Genomic DNA, 26576 nt, shown 5'->3' with positions numbered 1-26576 from the left:
CAGCACAACAATATAATGAATTGTATGAAAAAGTACAGAACAGTATTGGATTAACTGTGCGATATTGAATGTACTATCGAAAAGATACTGAAAAAAAATATATTATAAAGACTTATAATGTGTAGAATCTTTTAAGATAACTAAAAATTTAAAATGACTATGTCATTTACTAGACAATAAGAGAAATAAAAGGCACCCCAAAAAAATAACAACCCAACAACAATAAAGATGGGTGACCTTTCAGCAGAAAGGGAAAACTAATACATACCATCATAGATATACACATTGTCATCTATACAAACTCCTTTATTATTACCCGTTTCCAAGGTACATGTCATGAACTCTATTGTTATTGTGTAATTATTAATTTGTCCAGTTATCAACCAGTTGCGGGTAAAATTTCTAAAACAAAATAAAAACATACATATACTTTAGACTCTAATATACAAACATTCAACAACTAGCTACCATTGATATTGAATAAACTCTAATCACATCCTTCTTTGAGATCATTTTACATCCAAGATATTCGGAATTCGGTATATTATCACCTGCAATAAAATACTTAGAATAATCTGCTTTTGTTACGACAAAAATGTTCATCCTTGATATGACGCAATGAATACACAGTTTATGATTTGGTATTCGAGATCTATAAGTGGCCGTCGAATCAAAACAGTACCAAGGCAAAATAAAAGATAAATAGAAACATTATTATCTCAAGCAAATTAACATAGGCACAGAGAAGTTAATATAAATATTTAAATTATATTGATTAAAAAAGATTAAAAAAACTACCTGAGAGACATTCAAACTCATAAATCGAAAAAAAAAACTGACAACACCATGGCTTACAAAAGAAACATGACAAACATACACACTTATACAAGAAAGCCAACATGTTAGAATACAAAACAAATAGCAACACGACCCCCGAAAACTCGGAGTGATCTCATATGCTCCTGTAAGGCCTCCAAGGCCCTGATAATCATATGCCAACCGTCATGTTCCTCATGATAGTACAAATCAGAAATTAGTCCAATTTGGAAGGTCATATTTGAGACGGAATTGTAGAAATTATTCAAACATCACCACTTGGAATACTTGATTTTATAGATTCATTGTGAGCATCAACCCAGTATCAAGGAAAACATGATGGTAAATGCAAGCTTTGAAATGTCGTATCAACTGGGAAACATATACTCCGTATGCACTTGCTGCTGGGATGTTGCTTCATAGAAACTAATTGTTTAACAATTGGACATGCAATCATATTTTTTTTTTCATTTTCAACCGACCCCCATTGTAAATGTTCAGATAAAAGTCAAAATATGAGCCAGACGCAGCTCATCTCATTTTTGATGTGAAAGATGTGTTTAACAATGTCACGAAATTTAGTATTATTTAAAGAGAGAACAACATCTATTTAGTGGAATGTAAAGTTGAGAGATATTGATAACTTCTTTTCTTTCTTTCTAAGAAGTTCCTGTATGAGTTCAGCCTCATATGAATTCAAGAACAAGTCAGCAAGAAGAGTGACACACTTTGTTCCCATGGAAATACCGATTGGTTGTTAACAATACACGTAAACGTAACAAATATGTTGTCAATCAAGAAATCAATCAGCGCGATAAATGTCTCTATAAGCATGTTAAGCATGTTTTTGTTTAAATCAGAGTGTTTTTTTACAAAGAAGGTGATACAGAAAGATAAATATTACGTAAATTTATACCCAAAAACAATACAAAAAAAGAAAAAAAAAGAAATAAGGAAAAAAAGAATAAAAAGAAGTACGAAATTGTAAAACCCAAATAATCCGAAAATCTGCAAATTGTATCGCGATTATTTATATGTGATTCATGTTTGTATAGTGATTGGCCAATCATATAAGGGTGATTGTCAACGTTTTTGTAAGTCAAGCAATAATATCATATTAAACCAAGACCAAGTTTAAGCGACAGTGGTTGTTTTCTCTAGAGAAATTATATTGTGTGATTTGCAAAATATTTCGAAATATACCTTTTTACTACTACCTTAGCTGTATTTGGCAAATCCTGCAGGAATGGTTGGTCCTCGATGTTTTTCAAATTCGTAATTTATTTTGCCTTTCTCACTTATTTGGATTCGAGCGTCACTGCTGAGTCTTTTGTGAACTAAACGCACGTCTTGCGCAAATACAATATTTCAATCCTAGTATCTATGATGACTTTATCTAAAACATGTTTCCGTTATTTGAACTCCAGAGGCTTTTATTTATTATTGCATAAACTTACCCATCTGGATAATTTGTTGTTCCATACGTGTCATGTGATACAAATGTCTGCAGGTAAGGAGTTGCTGTCAGTTGAATTGTAGCATTTAGATTTTCTGTAAAAGATTCATCCTATGATTTTGAGAATCGATATGCCTTATTGCTTGACATATTGTTATGCACTTGTTTTATTGTTTAGGTCTATGTGCAGATTTCAAGATGCATATTGATACCTGTGCAGTCTACTTTTTGTCTGATTAAGGTATACTTTTATCTTTTTTTATTCAATCTTTAGGAAAAGTTTGATAGATGATACGCAATTACTAAAAACTAGCATGTCGGTGTTATTTGTTTGAACGTTTTTCTTCAGCCAAAGATCTGCTAAGGGAGTGATTGGATAGTCCAAATAAAAAATAAACATCACATATTCACATCTTAAGTTATTTGGAGTTTTCAAGACTTGTTGGTTTTGTTTTGTTTCCATTTAGAGGGGACGTTAAATACTATGTATATTTATCATTACAAATACTGCTTCTTCTGCATTAATATCGAACAAAACGGTGTGTACTTTTTACAATCATTGTAAAATAAGGGCTTTATCTTTGTTTTTTGCATAGAATAATTATACTGCAGAAAAACTGATTAAGAGGTTATTCTTAATACATCAGTAGTCCTCAATGATATGAGTTTCATACAATAATATAACTAATACGTCGTCATAGCTAAGTCATTGCTGTAGACATTCAAAAAAGCTCCAAATTATGTGTATTTTATTTTACAGTTAACGAATTAATTTTTACACGATTTACTGTCCGCGTAAAAAATTGATATGTTTTTGTTTTTTTCATCTTTACAATGTAGCAATAGATGTGTACACGCGTAATAACCCGTTCAGCGAAAGGTGTACACTGTAAATTTAAAGCTGTCCATTTAGTCATCAAATCACGACAAAAAGTCGACGACAAAACCCAAGATACACAGATACTAATCGCTTTTGAAAGGATTTATCAAATTTAAGTTATGACTTATGAAAGTTGTATGTTTTTTAACATGATTCAGTGAATTTAAAACATGATACCAAAAGTTGTAGCTTTTCAAAAAAATAATTTACCTTTAATTTGCATAATGAATGTGAAAACAGCTAGACAAATGACAAACAAACATGGCATCTTCTCAGTGTTGGTATGGCATAAACTTCCTTCTTCACATAGGATAAAAATAAACTTTTGCGCAGAAGTCTTCGTACTTTCCAAGTACACTAAACAAATAATAGTTTATCTTGTATTAAAACCTAAAATGATCTTGATTTAATAGAAATTTAAATAACATAAATGACAGTAGGTATCATTTAAATCTGATGTAACCAGAATAAAAACAGTAATACACATATCAAACTTTAATGTGAATCTACTTGATTATCAAACCGTTATTAACACACGTTTTAAAACTTTTCTAAATGAAAGAACTACAAAATAATTTTCAAATACGAAATTATATATTGCATTTTAACTAATAGTACAGCAGTATATTGCTTGAAAAGAACTAGAGTGAGAAAAATTATCGAAATGCTGACAATTTAATAGCTAAATATGATTCGTTTCAGGATTGTCGCATTGTAGTTCGTAGAGGGAATTAATATAAAAAGCGAACATAGATGAGAAGTAATCATATATTTAAAACATTGGTCCGCCGGTAATTGAGACAACATTAGTTTATTGATTATAAAATAATGTCATAAATCTAGCAAGAAGACCCGGTTTTGTTTTCAATAAGAATATTCAATAATGTTCTTTAACATAATGCATAGTCAACTTTAAGGGCCCAAAAATGACAAATGTGAAACAATTAAAATGAGAAAACTATCGGCATAATTTAAGTACAAAAAATGAACAAAAAACAAATTTGTTACAAAGCAAAAATTGGAAGCCATTGAAATACAAACTCCTAACATGGTACAGGGACATACAGAATGTGGCCAGGTTGAGTTAGTTTGAAGGCGACACCATTACTTTTAACACTAACAATGCACAGGGATGAAATAGTGCAACAACTGTAAAAATTAGTTGAAAAGTGTATAAAAGGACATACTCAATGTATATATGAAATTGGAATTATAGAACTTTTCACGATTTTATGAAAATGATTTATATGAATTTTTATTCGTATATGAGCACAAAAACAAAGGGGACAATATCGGCGTAAAACTATTACACATTATGGGCGTCAAGTTGGTTACCTATTCCCTATTCCCTATTCGTTACCTATTCCCTATTCCCTATTCGTTGCCTATTCGTTACCTATTCCCTATTCCCTATTCGTTGCCTATTCGTTACCTATTCCCTATTCCCTATTCGTTACCTATTCGTTACCTATATTCCCTATTCGTTGCCTATTCGTTACCTATTCCCTATTCCCTATTCGTTGCCTATTCGTTACCTATTCCCTATTCCCTATTCGTTACCTATTCGTTACCTATTCCCTATTCCCTATTCGTTACCTATTCGTTACTTATTTGATTTTTAATATCCTTCCCCCTTTTTAATTATGGCATGGAATAGTTTAATATGGCTGCCGTTACCATGGAAACGGCACAATTGTGAAAAAAAATCAGTTTTTTTCATTAAAACAATGTAGGTGCCCACTATATACAGGTGTTGGATGATTTTGGCGATCATTTGAGCTACTAAGTTGCCATGGAAACTACATCAAAATTTTCAAAATTCTCAAAATGCTCAAAACTTCATGAAACTTCACAGTAATGATTAGCAACATTGGTAGATGTGGCATTAGAAGTTGGAATTTCCAAAATAGGTCTTGTTACCATGGAAACAATGCAAAAAGGTCAAAAATTTCAAAAATAAGAATTTTGAGTAAACTGGATGAAACTTTACAGGAATGGTAACTGGCATAGGCAGAGTTGGATTTTGAAGTTAGAATTTTCAAAATGGCCACCGTAACCATGGAAACAGCAAATACATAAAAAAAAAAAAAAAAATCTTCATACTTAATGAAACTTTGCAAAAATGTTACTAGACATCTGTAGATGCTCTCTTTGACTTTGTAATTGTCAAAATGGCTGCCGCTCACCTGGTAATAGGGGGAAGGGTGCCATCCGTTATTGCTAGCAATTACAAATCTAGTTGTTAATACTCTTACATATGGTAATAGTTCTAAATTTGTTGAGGATCTTTTTATGACCTGTTTATATGTGTTTGTGCTCAACCGATCCCTTTACTTCATGTTCGATACGCATTTGTTCCTTACTTGTTTTTTATACGTTCTACCTTTTAACTGCTTTATGTCCGTATGTTTGAAGATGGATCTTGGTTCGACGGGATGAAATCACCGTGTTAGCGCTTGCATAGTAAAGAAGATGTGGTATGATTGCCAATGAGACAACACTCCACATTAGACCAAAATGACACAGAAATTATCAACTATAGTTTACTGTACGGCCTTCAACAATGAGCATAGCCCAAACCGTGTAGTCACCTATAAAAGGCCCAGACATGACAACCTCATACAATTCAAACAACAAAACTGACGGCCGTATTTCATATACAAAAAAATAAACGGAAATATATAACACAATAACAAACGATAACTACTTAATTGCAGGCTCTTGTCTAGGGACAGGCACATACTAACATAATGTGGTATAGTTAAATATGTAAGCAGGGTGTACATAGTTTCGGAGCATGCTATTACCTTGTTTAATTCGTTCCATCACTCGTTTATAATTCGCTTATAATTCGAGTATCTTACGTTGCACCTTTTAAAACATCATTTTCAATTGTTTTGTTGTCTCTGGTGGAAGATTTGGGCTCTTAGAGGTGATATAACGCTATAAGTGCATTTGTATCCGTTCCAGCGCTCGGATAATACCCTGTTAAATATTCGTTACTTATTCGCTTTTTAAAAGTTTGTTGTACGTTGCACCTTTAAGAAAAGGATTTTCAATTGTGTTCATATCTCTGGTGGTAATAATGTGTTCTTATTGATGAAATACACCTATTAGCGCGTATATACCCTTTCCAGCGCTCAGATAATACCCTGTTACTTATTCGTTCCTTATTTGCATTTAATGCACGAGGTATACGTTGCACCTTGAAATAAATCGTTTTTTAATTGTGTTCATATCTCTGGTGGTGACAATGTGTTCTTAGAGATGAAATGACCCTATTAGAGCGCATGAACCCGTTCCAGTGCTCGTTTAATACCCTGTTACCTATTCGTTACCTATTCGTTACCTATTCACTTGTAATACGTTTGTTGTACGTTGCACCTTTTCGAAAAGGATTTTTCATTGTCTCCATGTCTCTTGTGGTAACAATGTGTTCTGAGAGATGAAATTACCCTATAAGCGCACAATTACCCGTTCCAGCGCTCAGTAAATACTCTGTTACCTATTCGTTACCTATTCGTTACTTATTCACTTTTAATACGTATGTTGTACGTTGCATGTTTTAGAAAAGAATTTTCAATTACGTTCGTATCTCTGGTGGTAATAATGTGTTCTTATAGATGAAATACCCCTATTAGCGCATATGTACTCGTTCCAGCGCTCGGATAATATTCCTTTACTTATTCGTTCCTTATTTGCTTTTAATGCACGAGGTATACGTTGCACCTTGAAATAAATCGTTTTTTAATTGTGTTCATATCTCCGGTGGTAACAATGTGTTCTTAGAGATGAAATGACCCTTTTAGAGCACATGTACCCGTTCCAGCGCTCGGTTAATATCCTGTTACCTATTCGTTACCTATTCGTTACCCATTCACTTATAATACGTTTGTTGTACGTTGCACCATTTAGAAAAGGATTTTTAATTATGTCCATGTCTCTGGTGTTAGAAATGTGTTCTAAGAGATGAAATTACCCTATTAGCGCGCATGTACCCGTTCCAGCACTCGGTTTCCAGATTTGCTACCGTACCAACCGTAGTACGAAGTGGGAGCCGTCATTTAACTTTTGAAAATTATTGATGCATACACTTTATATCAACACATGTTTTAGGAATCATATGCAGAACTGTTTTGAGAATTTTGAGCTGTAATTTGGGACTAATTTCATGTGGTTTCTTCTTTTATTCGTAGGAAACAACAGGGTGTGCACTCGATTATGCTTTCAAGCAACCGTTGCAAGTAACCGTTGGTACGCAAAGTTTATAGTTAAGAGTTATTTCCCCGTGAAACTACATAGATACAAGGAAGCTAAATTACTTAACAAATTTAAAACTTTATAAATTTTGTTTGTAATAACTTTATGTATCATTGTAAAATGTTAAAGTTTTGTATTAGTTTTGGTAAGTTTTTAGAAAACATGATCAAATAAAATGAATTTAAACAATTTAAATTGACCTTAATAACAAAAGAAAAATGACAAAACTAATATAAAACCAAATCGTTGTTCCGTCTGTACGCATGAGGTTTAAAACCCTTGACTATGGTTATTGAATGAAGATAAAAAAAAAAAAAAAAAAGTCCAGGGAGACATACTTTATAAAAATTAATACAAAAAAACCGAAGGCACTTTTGATTTCTAAATATTGTACTGATTATGTATGTCATTATACTTTTAAATAACATGGCCTTGTGATAATTTTGTGTAATATGTAATATATATATTGTATATATATGTTGAAGAATTAAATAAAGATAAAAAAAAATCAGACGTCCGGAAAGAAATTATAAAAAAAAAGGTCGTTTACATCTTCAATTTGAACAATTATGCATAGAGATATGGCTGATATCGTATTTACTTGACATCCTTCCTTTTTGGACAATTATCTTTACCGTCGGGCTTAAAGTTTTTCTTTATAAAAAAAACCATCATAAAATCAATATGCTCTATAAATTTTAGAAACATGCCCTTTTTATTAACACAACTGTTCATATATCTTTTTCGCAGTAAGCCGAGAGAGAAAACTCAGAAAAACTGGAGTTAACTATTTTAAGTAGTATCGTATTCATGATACTAGTACATATAAACTTGAACAAATTACATATAAACCTGAACAAATTACATATAAACATTTACCAACCGATGAAAATGATCCTTAATTTTAAGTCCATAAATCAGTTGTAAATGGTGCAAAAGACATTATATAGCAACATAGTATTTTCCGTACAACATTACGAAGAGTTAGAAAGACATATTCATATTGCAATAGACTAAGTGTAAATATAGCGTCAAATTATTGCCGTTATCAGTGAACAAAATACGCTGTGTTGTATGAAGTTTTTTTGGCAATGCTGTACGACAAAAGGATTACTGGATGGATATTTGTTTAACATTACCCCTCGTAGATCATATTATACTACTCCCAGGCACGTGCAATGCACAATTTTACCCGCGACAATATTTACAAATATTAATGTAATAACAATATATAGTGACATAATAATAATAAGCGAACACGATGAAGTAACATCGTGATGATAAATATTTCGACTCAGAAAATGGTTTTCGTTAGTGTCATAAAATTTATATTTATTCTTTATGTAATTAATATAATCAACAATTTTATTAAAAAGTTCAGTGACAAAATATAAGGAAAAAGATAGATCGATGGTTTTACAATGTGTGTTGCGTTTTATGAAAAAAATATTGCTCCAATGATCGAAAAGATAGCTTAATTAATAAAAAAATATTTTTATGAGAAATCAACACAATTTTGAACTCATTTTTGCCATAAGTACGTATACTAGTTTAGTGACGCATCCAGAACTTTTCATAAAAGGGGGGCGCTCCATCCATGCTTCAATGATTCCCTATATAATCAAACAAATTTTTGCCACGGAAAGGGGGGCGGGCCCCAAGCCCCCTCCCCCTGGATCCGTCTATGTAGTCATTAAAAACGCCAGTAAGGTACAAGTAAGATATTATTAATAAGTAATTTCTAATTATTCCAATTTATATTTGAGTATTAGAAAACATTCTATATTCTAATCCTTTTCTTAATATATACAGAAAACAAAAACATAGCCATACAGAAACGCAAATCTATTTTTAGAATATAAAGGTCGAGGCAACTCATTTCCAGTAAGGACTGTTTGATTCATTCTCTTGTGCACAAAATAAATTTTATCGTATAAAATCACGTGCAAGGTTTTCTAGAAGCAGAGAAATCGTAATAAAATAAAAGATTAAGGTTTTTATCACTGATTTGCAATTTTGTTTCTTTATTTTCATCATGATACATACAATTATCTCATGCATTAAATGAATTCTCACAAACAACACCAACGGTTGTGTTACGTACCAACCGTACTTGATACGTAGCAAATCTGGAAACCTCTAATACCCTGTTACCTATTCGTTACCTATTCGCTTATAATACGTTTGTTGTACGTTGCACCTTTTAGAAAAGGATTTTTAATTATGTCTATGTCTCTGGTGGTAATATTGTGTTCTTAGAGATGAAATACGACTATAAGCGCGTATGTACCCGTTCCAGGCTCGGATAATACCCTGTTACCTATTCGTTACCTATTCACTGATAATACGTTTGTTGTACGTTGCACCTTTTAGAAACGGGTTTTTAATTGTGTCCATGTCTCTGGTGTTAGAAATGTGTTATAAGAGATGAAATTACCCTATTAGCGCGCATGTACCCGTTCCAGCGCTCGGTTAATACCCTGTTACTTATTCGTTACCTATTCGTTACTTATTCGCTTTTAATACGTTTGCTGTACGTTGCATCGTTTAGAAAAGAATTTTCAATTAAGTTCATATCTCTGGTGGTAATAATGTGTTCTTATAGATGAAATACCACTATAAGCGCATATATACTCGTTCCAGCGCTCGGATAATACCCTGTTACTTATTCGTTCCTTATTTGTTTTTAATTCACGAGGTATACGTTGCACCTTGAAATAAATCGTTTTTTAATTGTGTTCATGTCTCTTGTGGTAACAATGTGTTCTTAGAGATGAAATGATCCTATTAGAGCACATGTACCCGTTCCAGCGCTCGGTTAATACCCTGTTACCTATTCGTTACCTATTCGTTACTTATTCGCTTTTAATACGTTTGTTGTACGTTGCACCTTTTAGAAAAGGATTTTCGATTGTGTCCGTGTCTCTGGTGGTAACAATGTGTTCTTAGAGATGAAATTACCCTATTAGCGCGCATGTACCCGTTCCAGCGCTCGGTTAATACCCTGTTACTTATTCGTGACATATTCGTTACTTATTCGCTTTTAATACGTTTGCTGTACGTTGCATCTTTTAGAAAAGAATTTTCAATTAAGTTCATATCTCTGGTGGCAATAATGTGTTCTTATAGATGAAATACCGCTATAAGCGCATATGTACTCGTTCCAGCGCTCGGATCATACCCTGTTACTTATTCGTTCCTTATTTGTTTTTAATGCACGAGGTATACGTTGCACCTTGAAATAAATCGTTTTATAATTGTGTTCATATCTCTTGTGGTAACAATGTGTTCTTAGAGATGAAATGATCCTATTAGAGCTCTGTTTTTTGTTTGATACATCATATATGTTATAACATATGTCACTTATTTAAAAGCCGATAGACAGTGATAGGCAACCTGTTCTATCTTCGTTTCTACAGTATCATAAAAGAACAGCTACTTTAAAGCAATATAAGTAGTTTATACAAGGAGATAAAATCAATAAAAACTGAACTCCTAGGAAAATTTGAAAAGGTATGTCCCTATAATCAAATGAAAAAAATCAAAAGCTTAAACATACCTAAAGAATAGATAAATATTTTATTTCTGACTTGGTAAAAGTAATTTTATTAATTGCTTACAAAACCAGATCATCTTTCTTTATTTAAACTTCATTATGTCCAATCATATTGACTCTGACAAATGAAAAATCAGTAAATAAAATCAAAAGGTAAGAGGATATCAGTCAAACACATAAAAAAAACCATGACAACAGTGAAATTTTACTTATTAACAAACGTATTATCAGTGATAAGGTAACGAATAGGAAACGAATAGGTAACAGGTTATTTACCTAGCGCTGGAACTGGTAAATGCGCGATAATAGGGTAATTTCATCTCTAATAACACATTGTTACCACAAGAGACATGGACAAAATTGAAAATCCTTTTCTAAAAGGTGCAACGTACAACAAACATATTATATGTGAATAGGTAAAGAATAGGTAATGAATAGGTAACAGGGTATTAACCGAGCGCTGGAACGGGTGCATGTGCGCTAATAGGGTCATTTCATCTCTTAGAACACATTGTTACCACAAGAGACACGGACACAATTCAACAACCTTTTTTTAAAGGTGCAACGTACAACAAACGTATTATAAGTGAATAAGTAACAGGTATTAACCGAGGTCTGGAACAGGTGCATGCGCAATAATAGGGTCATTTCATCTCTAAGAACACATTGATACCAACAGAGACATGAACACAATTGAAAATCCTTTTCTAAAATGTGCAACGTACAACAAACGTATTATAAGTGAATAGGTAACGAATAGGTAACGAATAGGTAACGAATAGGTAACAGGGTATTTACTGAGCGCTGGAACGGGTACATGCGCGCTTATATGGTAATTTCATCTTTACGAACACATTGTTACCACAAGAGACATGGAGACATTTAAAAATCCTTTTCTAAATGGTACAACGTACAACAAACGTATTATAAGTGAATAGGTAACGAATAGGTAACAGGGTATTTACTGAGCGCTGGAACGGGTACATGCGCGCTAATATGGTAATTTCATCTCTAAGAACACATTGTTACCACAAGAGACATGGAGACAATTAAAAATCCTTTCAAAAATGGGACAACCTACAACAAACGTATTATAAGTGAATAGGTAACGAATAGGTAACAGGGTATTATCCGAGCGATGGAACGGGTAAATGCGCGCTTATAGTCGTATTTCATCTCTAAGAACACATTTCTAACACCAGAGACATGGACATAATTAAAAACCCGTTTCTAAAAGGTGCAACGTACAACAAACGTATTATAAGTGAATAAGTAACAGGTATTAACCGAGGTCTGGAACAGGTGCATGCGCAATAATAGGGTCATTTCATCTCTAAGAACACATTGATACCAACAGAGACATGAACACAATTGAAAATCCTTTTCTAAAATGTGCAACGTACAACAAACGTATTATAAGTGAATAGGTAACGAATAGGTAACAGGGTATTTACTGAGCGCTGGAACGGGTACATGCGCGCTTATATGGTAATTTCATCTCTAAGAACACATTGTTACCACAAGAGACATGGAGACATTTAAAAATCCTTTCAAAAATGGTACAACGTACAACAAACGTATTATAAGTGAATAGGTAACGAATAGGTAGCGAATAGGTAACAGGGTATTTACTGAGCGCTGGAACGGATACATGCGCGCTAATATGGTTATTTCATCTCTAAGAACACATTGTTACCACAAGAGACATGGAGACAATTAAAAATCCTTTCAAAAATGGGACAACCTACAACAAACGTATTATAAGTGAATAGGTAACAAATAGGTAACAGGGTATTATCCGAGGGATGGAACGGGTACATGCGCGCTTATAGTCGTATTTCATCTCTAAGAACACATTTCTAACCCCAGAGACATGGACACAATTAAAAACCCGTTTCTAAAAGGTGCAACGTACAACAAACGTATTATAAGCGAATAGGTAACGAATAGGTAACAGGGTATTATCCGAGCGCTGGAACGGGTAAATGCGCGATTATAGGGTAATTTCATCTCTTATAACACATTGTTACCACAAGAGACATGGACAAAATTGAAAATCCTTTTTTAAAAGGTGCAACGTACAACAAACATATTATATGTGAATAGATAAAAAATAGGTTATGAATAGGTAACAGGGTATTAACCGAGCGCTGGAACGGGTGCATGTGCGCTAATAGGGTCATTTCATCTCTAAGAACACATTGTTACCACAAGAGACACGGACACAATTCAACAACCTTTTTTTAAAGGTGCAACGTACAACAAACGTATTATAAGTGAATAAGTAACAGGTATTAACCGAGGTCTGGAACAGGTGCATGCGCAATAATAGGGTCATTTCATCTCTAAGAGCACATTGATACCAACAGAGACATGAACACAATTGAAAATCCTTTTCTAAAATGTGCAACGTACAACAAACGTATTATAAGTGAATAGGTAACGAATAGGTAACGAATAGGTAACAGGGTATTTACTGAGCGCTGGAACGGGTACATGCGCGCTTATATGTTAATTTCATCTCTAAGAACACATTGTTACCACAAGAGACATGGAGACATTTAAAAATCCTTTTCTAAATGGTACAACGTACAACAAACGTATTATAAGTGAATAGGTAACAAATAGGTTACGAATAGGTAACAGGGTATTTACTGAGCGCTGGAACGGGTACATGCGCGCTAATATGGTAATTTCATCTCTAAGAACACATTGTTACCACAAGAGACATGGAGACAATTAAAAATCCTTTCAAAAATGGGACAACCTACAACAAACGTATTATAAGTGAATAGGTAACGAATAGGTAACAGGGTATTATCCGAGCGATGGAACGGGTACATGCGCGCTTATAGTCGTATTTCATCTCTAAGAACACATTTCTAACACCAGAGACATGGACACAATTAAAAACCCGTTTCTAAAAGGTGCAACGTACAACAAACGTATTATAAACGAATAGGTAACGAATAGGTAACAGGGTATTATCCGAGCGCTGGAACGGGTAAATGCGCGATAATAGGGTAATTTCATCTCTTATAACACATTGTTACCACAAGAGACATGGACAAAATTGAAAATCCTTTTCTAAAAGGTGCAACGTACAACAAACATATTATATGTGAATAGGTAAAGAATAGGTAATGAATAGGTAACAGGGTATTAACCGAGCGCTGGAAAGGGTGTATGTGCGCTAATAGGGTCATTTCATCTCTAAGAACACATTGTTACCACAAGAGACACGGATACTATTCAACAACCTTTTTTTAAAGGTGCAACGTACAACAAGAGTATTATAAGTGAATAAGTAACAGGTATTAACCGAGGTCTGGAACAGGTGCATGCGCAATAATGGGGTCATTTCATCTCTAAGAACACATTGATACCAACAGAGACATGAACACAATTGAAAATCCTTTTCTAAAATGTGCAACGTACAACAAACGTATTATAAGTGAATAGGTAACGAATAGGTAACAGGGTATTTACTGAGCGCTGGAACGGGTACATGCGCGCTAATAGTGTCATTTCATCTCTAAGAACACATTGTTACCACCAGAGACACGGACACAATTGAAAATACTTTTCTAAAAGGTGCAACGAACAACAAACGTGTTATAAGTGAATAGGTAACGAAAAGGTAACGAATAGGTAACAGGGTATTTACCAAGCGCTGGAACGGGTACATGCGCGCTAAAAGGGTAATTTCATTACTAAGAACACATTGTTACCACAAGAGACATGGAGACAATTAAAAATCCTTTTCTAAAAGAGGGACGAAAGATACCAAAGGGACAGTCAAACTCGTAAATCTAAAACAAACTGACAACGCCATGGCTAAAAATGAAAAAAACAAACAGAAAAACAATAGTACACATGACACAACATAGAAAACTAAAGAATAAACAACAAGAACCCCATCAAAAACTAGGGGTGATCTAAAATATGCAACGTACAACAAACGTATTATAAGTGAATGGGTAACGAATAGGTAACGAATAGGTAACAGGATATTTACCGAGCGCTGGAACGGGTACATGCGCTCTAATAGGGTCATTTCATCTCTAAGAACACATTGTTACCACCAGAGACATGAACGCAATTAAAAAACGATTTATTTCAAGGTGCAAAGTATACCTCGTGCATTAAAAGCAAATAAGGAACGAATAAGTAACAGGGTATTATCCGAGCGCTTGAACGAGTACATATGCGCTAATAGGGGTATTTCATCTATAAGAACACATTATTACCACCAGAGATATGAACTTAGTTGAAAATTCTTTTCTAAAACATGCAACGTACAACAAACGTATTAAAAGCGAATAAGTAACGAATAGGTAACGAATTGGTAACAGGGTATTAACCGAGCACTTGAACGGGTGCATACGCGCTAACAGGGTCATTTTATCTCTAAGAACACATTGTTACCACCAGAGACACGGACACAATTGAAAATCCTTTTCTAAAAGGTGCAACGTACAACAAACGTATTATAAGTGAATAGGTAACGAATAGGTAACGAATAGGTAACAGAGTATTTACATACTGAGCGCTGGAACGGGTACATGCGCGCTAATAGGGTAATTTTATCTCTAAGAACACATTGTTACCACAAAAGACATGGAGAATTAAAAATCCTTTTCGAAAAGGTGCAACGTACAACAAACGTATTATAAGTGAATAGGTAACGAATAGGTAACGAATAGGTAACAGGGTATTAACCGAGCACTGGAACAGGTTCATGCGCTCTAATAGGGTCATTTCATCTCTAAGAACACATTGTCACCACCAGAGACATGAACACAATTAAAATACGATTTATTTCAAGGTGCAACGTATACCTCGTGCATTAAATGCAAATAAAGAACGAATAAGTAACAGGGTATTATCTGAGCGCTGGAACGGGTACATACGCGCTAATAGGGGTATTTCATCAATAAGAACACATTATTACCACCAGAGATATGAACACAATTGAAAATCCTTTTCTTAAAGGTGCAACGTACAACAAACTTTTTAAAAGCGAATAAGTAACAAATATTTAAAAGGGTATTAACCGAGCGCTGGAACGGATACAAATGCACTTATAGAGTTATATCACCTCTAAGAGCCCAAATCTTCCACCAGAGACAACAAAACAATTGAAAATGATGTTTTAAAAGGTGCAACGTAAGATACTCGTATTATACGCGAATTATAAGCGAGTGATGGAACGAATTAAATAAGGTAATAGCATGCTCCGAAACGATGTACACCCTGCTTACATGTTTAACTCCACCACATTATGTTAGTATGTGCCTGTCCCTAGACAAGAGCCTGCAATTAAGTAGTTATCGTTTGTTTTTGTGTTATATATTTCCGTTTATTTTTTTGTATATGAAATACGGCCGTCAGTTTTGTTGTTTGAATTGTATGAGGTTGTCATGTCTGGGCCTTTTATAGGTGACTACACGGTTTGGGCTATGCTCATTGTTGAAGGCCGTACAGTAAACTATAGTTGATAATTTCTGTGTCATTTTGGTCTAATGTGGAGTGTTGTCTCATTGGCAATCATACCACATCTTCTTTTTTATGCAAGCGCTAACACGGTGATTTCATCCCGTCGAACCAAGATCCATCTTCAAACATACGGATATAAAGCAGTTAAAAGGTAGAACGTATAAAAAAAAAGGTAAGGAACAAATGCGTATCGAATATGAAGTAAAAGGATCGGTTGAGCACAAACACATATAAATAGGTCATAAAAAGACCCTCAACAAATTTAGAACTATTACCATATGTAAGAGTATTAACAACTAGATTTGTAATTGCTAGCAATAACGGATGGCACCCTTCCCCCTATTACCAGGTGAGCGGCAGACATTTTGACAATTCCAAAGTCAAAGAGAGCATCTACAGATGTCTAGTAACATCTTTGCAAAGTTTCATTAAGTATGAAGATTTTGAAATTATTATTTTTTTTGCTGTTTCCATGGTTACGGTGGCCATTTTGAAAATTCTAACTTCCAAATCCAACTCTGCCTATGCCAGTTACCATTCCTGTAAAGTTTCATCTAGTTTACTCAAATTCTTATTTTTGAAATTTTTGACCTTTTTGCATTGTTTCCATGGTACCAAGACCTATTTTGGAAATTCCAACTTCAAATGCCACATCTACCAATGTTGTTCATCATTACTGTGAAGTGTCATGAAGTTTTGAGCATTTTGAGAATTTTGAAAATTTTGGTGTAGTTTCCATGGCAACTTAGTAGTTCCAATGATCGCCAAAATCATCCAACACCTGTATATAGTGGGCACCTACATTGTTTTAAAAGATGATGATTCTGAGTTGAAGCATATCCAAATAGTTCACCAAAAACCAAAAACTATTTTTTTTCACAATTGTGCCGTTTCCATGGTAACGGCAGCCATATTAAACTATTCCATGCCATAATTAAAAAGGGGGAAGGATATTAAAAATCAAATGAGTAACGAATAGGTAACGAATAGGGAATAGGGAATAGGTAACGAATAGGTTACGAATAGGGAATAGGTAACGAATAGGCAACGAATAGGGAATAGGGAATAGGTAACGAATAGGCAACGAATAGGGAATAGGGAATAGGGAATAGGTAACGAATAGGAAACAGGGAATAGGTAACGAATAGGCAACGAATAGGGAATAGGGAATAGGTAACGAATAGGCAACGAATAGGTAACGAAAAGGTAACGAATAGGCAACGAATAGGGAATAGGGAATAGGTAACAAATAGGCAACGAATAGGGAATAGGGAATAGGTAACGAATAGGCAACGAATAGGGAATAGGGAATAGGTAACGAATAGGCAACGAATAGGGAATAGGGAATAGGTAACGAATAGGGAATAGGGAATAGGTAACCAACTTGACGCCCATTTACACATTGTAATACCGAATTCAGTTAAAAAATTGTAAATGTTTTCTAACCTGATCAGATTTATTGTAGTTCTGGTAGGTCCTTAAAACTCAACATAAGTGATTGCAAAACTGTTAATTTATGTGGTAAGGATGTTTATACTCATTAGAGATGTATGAGAGAATGGAACACCATAGAGACAATCTGAGACATCATTTTGAGGCCCATGATGCGTTGATTAAAATTTCGTTAAAATATTCTGTATAGTTAAAGAGATGATAGAGCTAAATTCATTCGAGTGAACTTACCCAGATTTTGTCGCTAATTACATAATAATTGATTACATAATGATTTTATTATTACAATATTGCATTCATTTAAAAGATTAATCTTTTATCTATCTATATATACCTCTTTTATTATCTTTCTATGCATTCATAAGAAAGTTACAGCATTTCAAAGGTTAGTGATTGGAAGTAAAAAAAACTTTGTATTGTGCTACCTTAATTCAAATTATCAATATGTTTTGTCGCCACCGTAAATTGGATACCAATGATTTGCAGAGAATGGGCACCAAATGAATAAAGGCAGCAGTAGTATACCGCTATTCAAAACTCATAAATCCATGAACAAAAACAAAATTGGGGTAACAAACTAAAACTGAGGGAAACGAATTTAATTTACAAGGAGAACAACGACACAACATTAAAATGAAACACACACAGAAACGGACTAAGCATTAGACAAAATTCTATGAAAATAACAAATATAACATCAGAACCAAAAACATGAATTTGGATAGATAAGTACCGTGACACGTCTTATAACAATACGGTAATATCTTTCATTTAAACCATAATTATATTTAACCTCATAAATGATGGTCTTATGTATGCAGCTTTAAGTTTCTATGCCAACAGTATAAAACAAGTAAAAAGTTTTGAATTTTACAAAATACAAAGATTTTTCAATTGCTACCTTAATATGTTAAGGTTGATTTCTCCCGTCTTCCGCAGGTCAGATATCAACTAATATTTCACTCTTCATTACTAAATATATGAGAATATGACGTTATTCTTTTCATTCACCACTCGTTTTTGAAGGAAACATTTTGGTAAAGGTACAAATAATGATTAACAGATATGTTTATCTGATAATATGAAATATAACGAACATAAAGAAATCCAATTGCACGAGTTCGCTATCTATTTATCAATAAACTCATGATTATATCGGGTTGCATGACCATCGGCAGTTTCCGTAAATCACCTCGAATATTTGTGTGTTTCTCTGTACTGAAATATTTAATGACTTTAAATGTTTCAGGTATCATGTGGACTTGTTATAAGTATATACATTTACTCAAATCTTGTCTTTGTATGGTATTGCCTTGCATAAGATATACATAAAGTAGATAAAAGATAATGGTATAAGCTTTTCAAACTCCAACATATCGACAAAAAGGGTTTAAATTAGGGGGAAAGTCTATCCTTACTTTAAATTATGTCTCGCTGCTTCTCCTGAAGTGATTTCCAGTTTCCGGTGTATATTCGTATGGTACACAATGGTGCACACTCTAATTGTAAACAGGTCACGTTAATTATTGGTTCTTGGTGCATAAAAAAAGTCGACTATCAGATAAAATACGACAGACGACTAATTATTAACACAAAATAAATAATTGTTCTTACCATAAATCAACCAAACGGGATACACCGAAGTAACTCCCGAATTAAAGTGTTATAGCATATAAAAATCAGAGTAGACGACTGAAAAAAAATGACAACATGATAAAAGTTAAGACAATTATAAATACAAGTGTATAATAGAATTTTTAAGTATCGCATTATGAAAACAAATCATATCAATTTCTCAGCCATTGAAGATTAACCTGACGAATTTCATTTTGGTTTATATATTTATTTTTTTTACGACCGTTTTATTGTTGAATTATTTATGTGATTGAAGGTTAAGCACCAACTTATTCTCTATTCTTTTCTTCCTATTCTTTACCTTTATATTTACTTTTCGGTTTAACTAAGGCAGTCCCTCTGTTGTACAGCAATTGTCTAATAGAGACACTGTTTGTACTACATGTATATTTATTAATTGATTATCACAAGCTCATGTCTTCAAAATAAACATTGCATGTCTGTATCTTAGCAACACATTCCGCTGAGAGACTGTGAATCAAAGCCAAACCGTGTTTACGGGAGTATCTGCCTATCGAAAGGTAAACAAAGACGTCCGCTGGTACATGTGTAACTTTTTCGAAATGTCAAATAAATTACGAAGGTTGTTTTATAATGAGATTTAAGATTATTACTAGTAATATGTAAGAGTTTTTAAAGTGACAAAACTTAGATGATCTTTGGTTGAAGTATTTGTCAATTTTAGAATATAATTAAATGCTTTAATATGATAAATAGAAAAATTATTTTACAAAATTCTGTCTTTGTCATATAACCCAGTAATATTATTTCTAATTAATCAATTATATCCAGATTGTCGTTCAATTATATAATATCCACACATGTTTAACATTGCTTATTCATACTATAATTGTTTTTATAAGGAGTAAGATCTCCCTGTATGATAAAACTAGATAATTTTGAGATGTCACCTTTATAACGAAGTCCGTGAGAAAATCACATCCCTCTTTACTATACAAATCATATTACTGCCAAGTGGATAATTAATAGTTGCTTATTTCATATTTTTGTAAAGTTATTTATCAAAGCCACATGCATTTATTTCAAACATGTCAATTACGGTAAAGGATACCACGTGTTAAACATTATCAGTTTAACTTTTCGAAGGACATGAGATCAAGTGTTGTTATTTTAAAGATTGATATGTTGTGTTTAGTAACCTTGTTTTTTTTTTCTTTTGGTCTTAATGTTTGGCATGGAATGGCATTGTCAGACTATTTTCAAATTATACGTTTGAATGTCCCAAAATGATATTAAACGTGTTCAGCATAAGTAAGCATATCTTTTTTAAATGAAAACATATTCTTAATCGTCAGTTTAGGATAATTCACTTGTTTTTTTTACTATAATAGCAGAATGGCTATTCTCTCTAATTCTCCATTAGATATTTCACGCCTATCTTTACGTTACGAGGAATGTATATTATGAGGTCAGATGAAGAATCAATTGAGAAAAGAAACGGCGTATTTCATAACAAAACAACAGTAAACGAAAATAGATCTGACAGATTAAATTATAGGCTCTTGAATTGAGACATGCACATAATGAGTATGGCGGGATTAAAAAGGTTTGTCAGCGTACATCTCTCCCCATAACATAAGACTGTGGTGTTACAGCACAACAAAAGAACAAACTATAAAAATCATTCGAAAAAGGTTTAATCCTTCAGATCGATACTAATATAAAGGAAAAACGTCGTTAGCTAAAAAGTTTCACTAAACCGACAGGTTTTCAAGCTGATTGTCATTTGATGGACATGCTTCAATTGTTCAACGTGGTGTTAAGAACGTATGACGTGAATTGAGTAACGTAAAGGATGTACGTAGGTGAAATTTAGGCACTCGTGTCAGATCTTCGAACTCCTTTAATACAATGTAAAATATTTTGTCCCATTACGCAAATTTTTCTTATTATATGTAATAAGTCTTCAATAGCTAATAAAATGTCAATTCAAAATATTTAAGCAGATTTTTTACATTTTTTCTTTGGATTTGGGACCAAAATACCAAAATAATACAAATGTAATATTAGGTAAAACTCTGCCATTTCCTGCCATTTTTAAGATTGAAATATCTTAAAGAAGGAGCTCCATCACCTTTCAATAATTTTAGCTTATTTTGTTTTCTAATTAATGTTCATCATACATATATAAACAATTGCAAATTCTAGATTTTTTTCATTCTTATTTTAAGTCGGAATAGTTCGGATTAGACCATGGGCCGGTTTTTTACTGGTTCTGTGTAGTTGATTCCAAATGCACTTTATGCCATCAACACAAACTTAAGTATAACAAATAGATATGGGAAGATGTGGTGTGAGTGCCAATGAGACAACTCTCCATCCAAATAACAATTTAAAAAGTAAACCATTATAGGTTAAAGTACGGCCTTCAACACGGAGCCTTGGCTCACACCGAACAACAAGCTATAAAGGGCCCCAAAATTACTAGTGTAAAACCATTCAAACGGGAAAACCAACGGTCTAATCTATATAAACAAAACGAGAAACGAGAAACACGTATATATTACATAAACAAACGACAACTACTGTACATCAGATTCCTGACTTAGGACAGGTGCAAACATTTGCAGCGGGATTAAACGTTTTAATGGATCCAAACCTTCTCCCTTTTTCTGAAACAATAGCATAACATCACAACATAGAAAAACATACAATAAAAGTTCAATTGGCAGACTTAACTCAATCAAAAAACGTATGATTACACAATGAACGAATAAATTTGATCTGCGATATCTGAAAATACAAATGCACAGTAAATTAAATATTAGAGACAAACATTCATGACCAAAAAGCTAACACACAAATCCAAACACACTGAGAAATATTTTACCAATCAATGTTCACTTTAGAAAAAAACAAAAAAAAAACGTTTTTTTATAATCTTGAAGTTTTATTATACAAATGACTATTTACTACATCCAATTCGAGTGTCATCCATGTCGGAAATATTTTTTGTTGAGCATGGCAAAAAGGATCATTTAATGTAAGGGGACAAATCAACGACTGCCAATTGACAATAAAACACAGTAAGGGATACTTCTGCCGTCAATGGTATATGAGGTTAGAAAAGTCAATAGAGTAGTTTGCTGGAAAGCAACGACGGTAAACACTATATACAATTTGGATGAATTCATGCAAGGAATTATCAAAACTCAGATGGTGCTGTCACAGGCCTAAATAATTACCCCACAATAACAAAAGGATTATCATAATGGTACTTATATATATAAGATAAAAAAAAAAAAAAGGAAAATAATGCAAAAATGCATATCCCAGGTATGTTCTACTCTTGAAATATTAGTTCTGGTATCAAAAGTCAATGATCCGACAAATTGATAGTGAGGATTATATAAAGTCTCGAGACGAATTTATAGATTGTAATTTCAGCTATATCTGCTATAGTCGGCAACTCTTATTTTATTCCAATACCTTTTCAACCGCCGCTTGAACCTACGTGATGCATTATGGAATAGTGACAAGTAGATCTGTATCACCAACCTACATAACATTCCATATAATTCTTAACACATTCTTTGACACACTGCTCACTCTGTAAAATCTGCAGTCATAAATACTCTCCTGAATTTCCGCGTATCATAATTTTCATTTCATTAGTTTTTAAGTTTTAATTTTAACATATGTTACCTTTTGCACTATGCATGGCACGATGTGTTTCAGCATGAGCTTGAGATGAAAATGTGTAGGTGCAGAGATGATTACACTTTTTTCAACATCACAGTTGCATAGGACATAACAAAATCGTCAATTAGTCTTAGATTAATCATGTGAGCCGATTGCTTCTCAGATTTAGTACACTTATATATACAATATTGATTAAACACTTGAATAAACTAAACATTCAAATTCTTTTTGTACTGAAGCATTGACAAATGTGCACATTTCTGTTGGTGATACCTCGTTATTATAGGTTGTAGTACTGCCAAAAATGCATCTAAATACTTTAACTAGTGCAGGATAATTGAGTAAATATTACAACAGTTTGACGAATAGTAAGCAGTTGCGAATAGATTAATTTTTTCATACCGGTAATCAGACTCGTCAAACAAAGAAAAGTGATAGACATGTAATGCAATTAACAATGTTAGTTATCAAAAACTATCAAAACTACTTTTTAATCATGAAGAATCAATTTAAATCTAGTTCCTGAAAGACATGGTCGTCAAAAAGCAAAAATTAAAATCTTAAAAAAACTAAGCTCCGAGGAAAGTCCGTAGTCAAAAGTCAAAATTAATAGCCCAAACACATCAAATGAATGGATAACAATAGACAAAACTGCAAGCTTAGAAAAATAAGATATATGATTAACTGTCACTAATTCAATCATCAGCAAAATCATTAAAAGTTGACTTACATGGATTTTGTCATAATTTTAAGACTGATTATCATATACCTCCATTGATTTCTTCTTTTTTTTTTCGCTTTAAGATTTCCTGACACTATAAATCCATAACATCGCTTAAAACGCATACAATTTATGTCTTATCTTCATTTAATCGTAACATGCAAGGTTATCTTACTGTCGTTCTTTCATCATATAATTGCGTCAACATCAGTCCCGGTCGATTGAAACACTGTCCTAGTTGAAATCAGTGGTGCTTGTGTTGTTGATATCAACCGTGGAATGCATGATCAAACTGACACAAAATTTAATATTTCGTGTAGTTTAACCAACTGATTACCGATAAGATAAAATGCACTAATGAATCTGTTAACCTTTATTAGTAAGTGAAAAACTGAAAATCACCAACTTAAGATTACTTTATTCCACTAGTATTAAAAGAAAAAGGATAGTTTAAAAATATTTATTCTAATATTTCATTCGAGGTTTTAATCTAACTCGAGCTCCAAGAATAATTAAAGCATTTTTCTCTAATTTTTGTGCTATTTTCATATTTCCTGTCCGGTGTGAGAAAAATATTTCTCCTCACTAGTGAAAAATCTGTTCTCGGCAAATGATTAGTCGAAATTTGATTATGACGTCAAATTGTTTTGTTTTCTTCTCAATTTTCCTATTGTGACGTCATGAAAAAAGGCGACCTTGCCTGATGACGTCGCATATAAAGAGCACAATTTCCTGAAAATCTTTGAAAAAGAACGATAAAAAGCATTAGAGAAACAGATTCCGACACTATAACTCGTGTATTACGATATTTCTCCACTCTCGACAGTTAAATTTTATTATTTAAAGGGCTCGGCAAGCCTCACGCTTTAAATAATAAAATTTAACTGTCTCGAGTGGAGAAATATCGTAATACACTTGTTGCAGTGTAAGAATCTATATTTTTCTTATCGTGGTGACCTGTTATGCATTACTGGCATTAAATATGTGTCTTGCATCACACAGAGGGTGATATGAATAAGTAATCTGCCAAATGAAAAAATCTATTTCAATATTATAATATGAAACATTTTAAAGTCTCGTTTTCATAATACGAAAATAAAATAAAAATCTTAAATTGATATCAGCAATATCTTATACTCACTCTTATCATTCACAATGTTTACTTCATCAATGTTTTATATTGAGGTAGAATAACTTGCAAAAGAGTAGATTCATTATATGACAGATATCCAAATAAATTCAAATACAGGTAGACTTACCATATTCTCTGAAAACTATATATGTAACAATCTCTCTTCCTCTCCATCAAATAAATACTTGTTTATTTAAAAATATACATAAATATTAGCAAATTCGAAAACAAGTGCATTCATGAATGACATAATTAAAATGGACAGTTATAAATAGCGGCTAAAACTGATGAATTAATTCTTCGGAAAAAAAATCCAAACACACTCCGAAGAATACCAAAAGAAATACAGCCGCAGTTGAGTCATGTATTGTGTTATAGAAAAATATGTGAAAGTTTTAGAAAAGCTGTATCTACTTTATTATAGTATTGTGTGCCTTTTCATCACAAATTTCTGTGATCGAAATATCAAATCAAATATAATATAGCTTTAGCTGAATACTACAATAAACACCACACAAATTTGTTTCAGCTTTTTAAATGCATGCGCTTAGTTATTCCGTTCATCAGTGATTTAAAAATCAAAAATCACAATGCATAACGTATAAGTTTGAATACCCCACTTGCGTGCTATCAAAGTTTAATAATTTTATTGATACACATCGTGACCAATTGAAATCAGTCTTAGTTTTTTGCTTGTGTTCGTTTTGCCTTGTCTCTAGTTTTCTATGTGATGTTTTGTGGAGTTGTTTCTCTTCTTGTCGTATTTTGTATTGTGAAATGGCCTTTTAGTTTCTGTTCAATTTATTAGTTTCAAATTTCCCCTTTCATTCTTTCCGCATTATTTTTATACTTACAAACTCATTTATTCATATACTGATGTGTATTTGAAATCTTGCAGTGCCATCTATATGTAACTTTGTCAGTCTCAGTTAAACGTCATAATGAATTTGATGAGACAGAACGTGAAATGAATAAACTAAAGAATGAATGATTATTACAGCAAACTCACACAATTAATAAAAGGCATGTTTAAAAAAAAAGTCTTTGCAAACACTTTACTCTCAATCTTGTACCTAGTCTCACTATCGGAGTAAAAGTTAACATATTAATATACTTTGAATTGATAAGTGATACAAAATTTGATTTATTGACTATATAAATGAATGTCTAACTCATGTAAAAATTAACTGTGCATTAGTGTCAAAATGGAAGGGAATAAGTTGGAATAAAAAGAATGACCGGTTTACCTGTTGTGACTTTTGCAGTTGACGTTGATGCACCCTCCATTATATAACTAATACGGAAACCTTCCCTGCTTATTGTATCGTCAGTTTGAAAAACGACATATACAGAGCCGCATGTACTTTGCACTGAGAACGGAACATCATCACCGTTACCACAACAAGTCTGTTTCAATAGAGGTGCAGTATCATTTGCACCTGTAAAACCAAAACAAGACAAAAACATGACATGAGGAATCCATGTCCGTCCATAAAATCGATATTA

At 33.1% G+C, this 26576-nt stretch overlaps 1 long non-coding RNA gene across 1 annotated transcript; it reads right to left on the bottom strand.

Moving 5' to 3' along the window:
- Window positions 1-278: 278 nt before the first annotated feature.
- LOC134697298 (uncharacterized) lies at window positions 279-19960 on the bottom strand. Its single transcript, XR_010103096.1, has 5 exons — window positions 19856-19960; window positions 19534-19611; window positions 3363-3509; window positions 2274-2367; window positions 279-402 (listed from the first exon to the last, which is right to left on the bottom strand). It is a non-coding gene; the product is annotated as an uncharacterized LOC134697298 (long non-coding RNA).
- Window positions 19961-26576: the final 6616 nt, after the last annotated feature.

The sequence above is a fragment of the Mytilus trossulus genome, chromosome 14 (assembly GCF_036588685.1).
Source record: "Mytilus trossulus isolate FHL-02 chromosome 14, PNRI_Mtr1.1.1.hap1, whole genome shotgun sequence".
NCBI lineage: Eukaryota > Metazoa > Mollusca > Bivalvia > Mytilida > Mytilidae > Mytilus > Mytilus trossulus.
The sequence above is the reverse complement of the archived record's forward strand: the minus strand, read 5'-3'. Positions and strand labels throughout refer to the sequence as shown.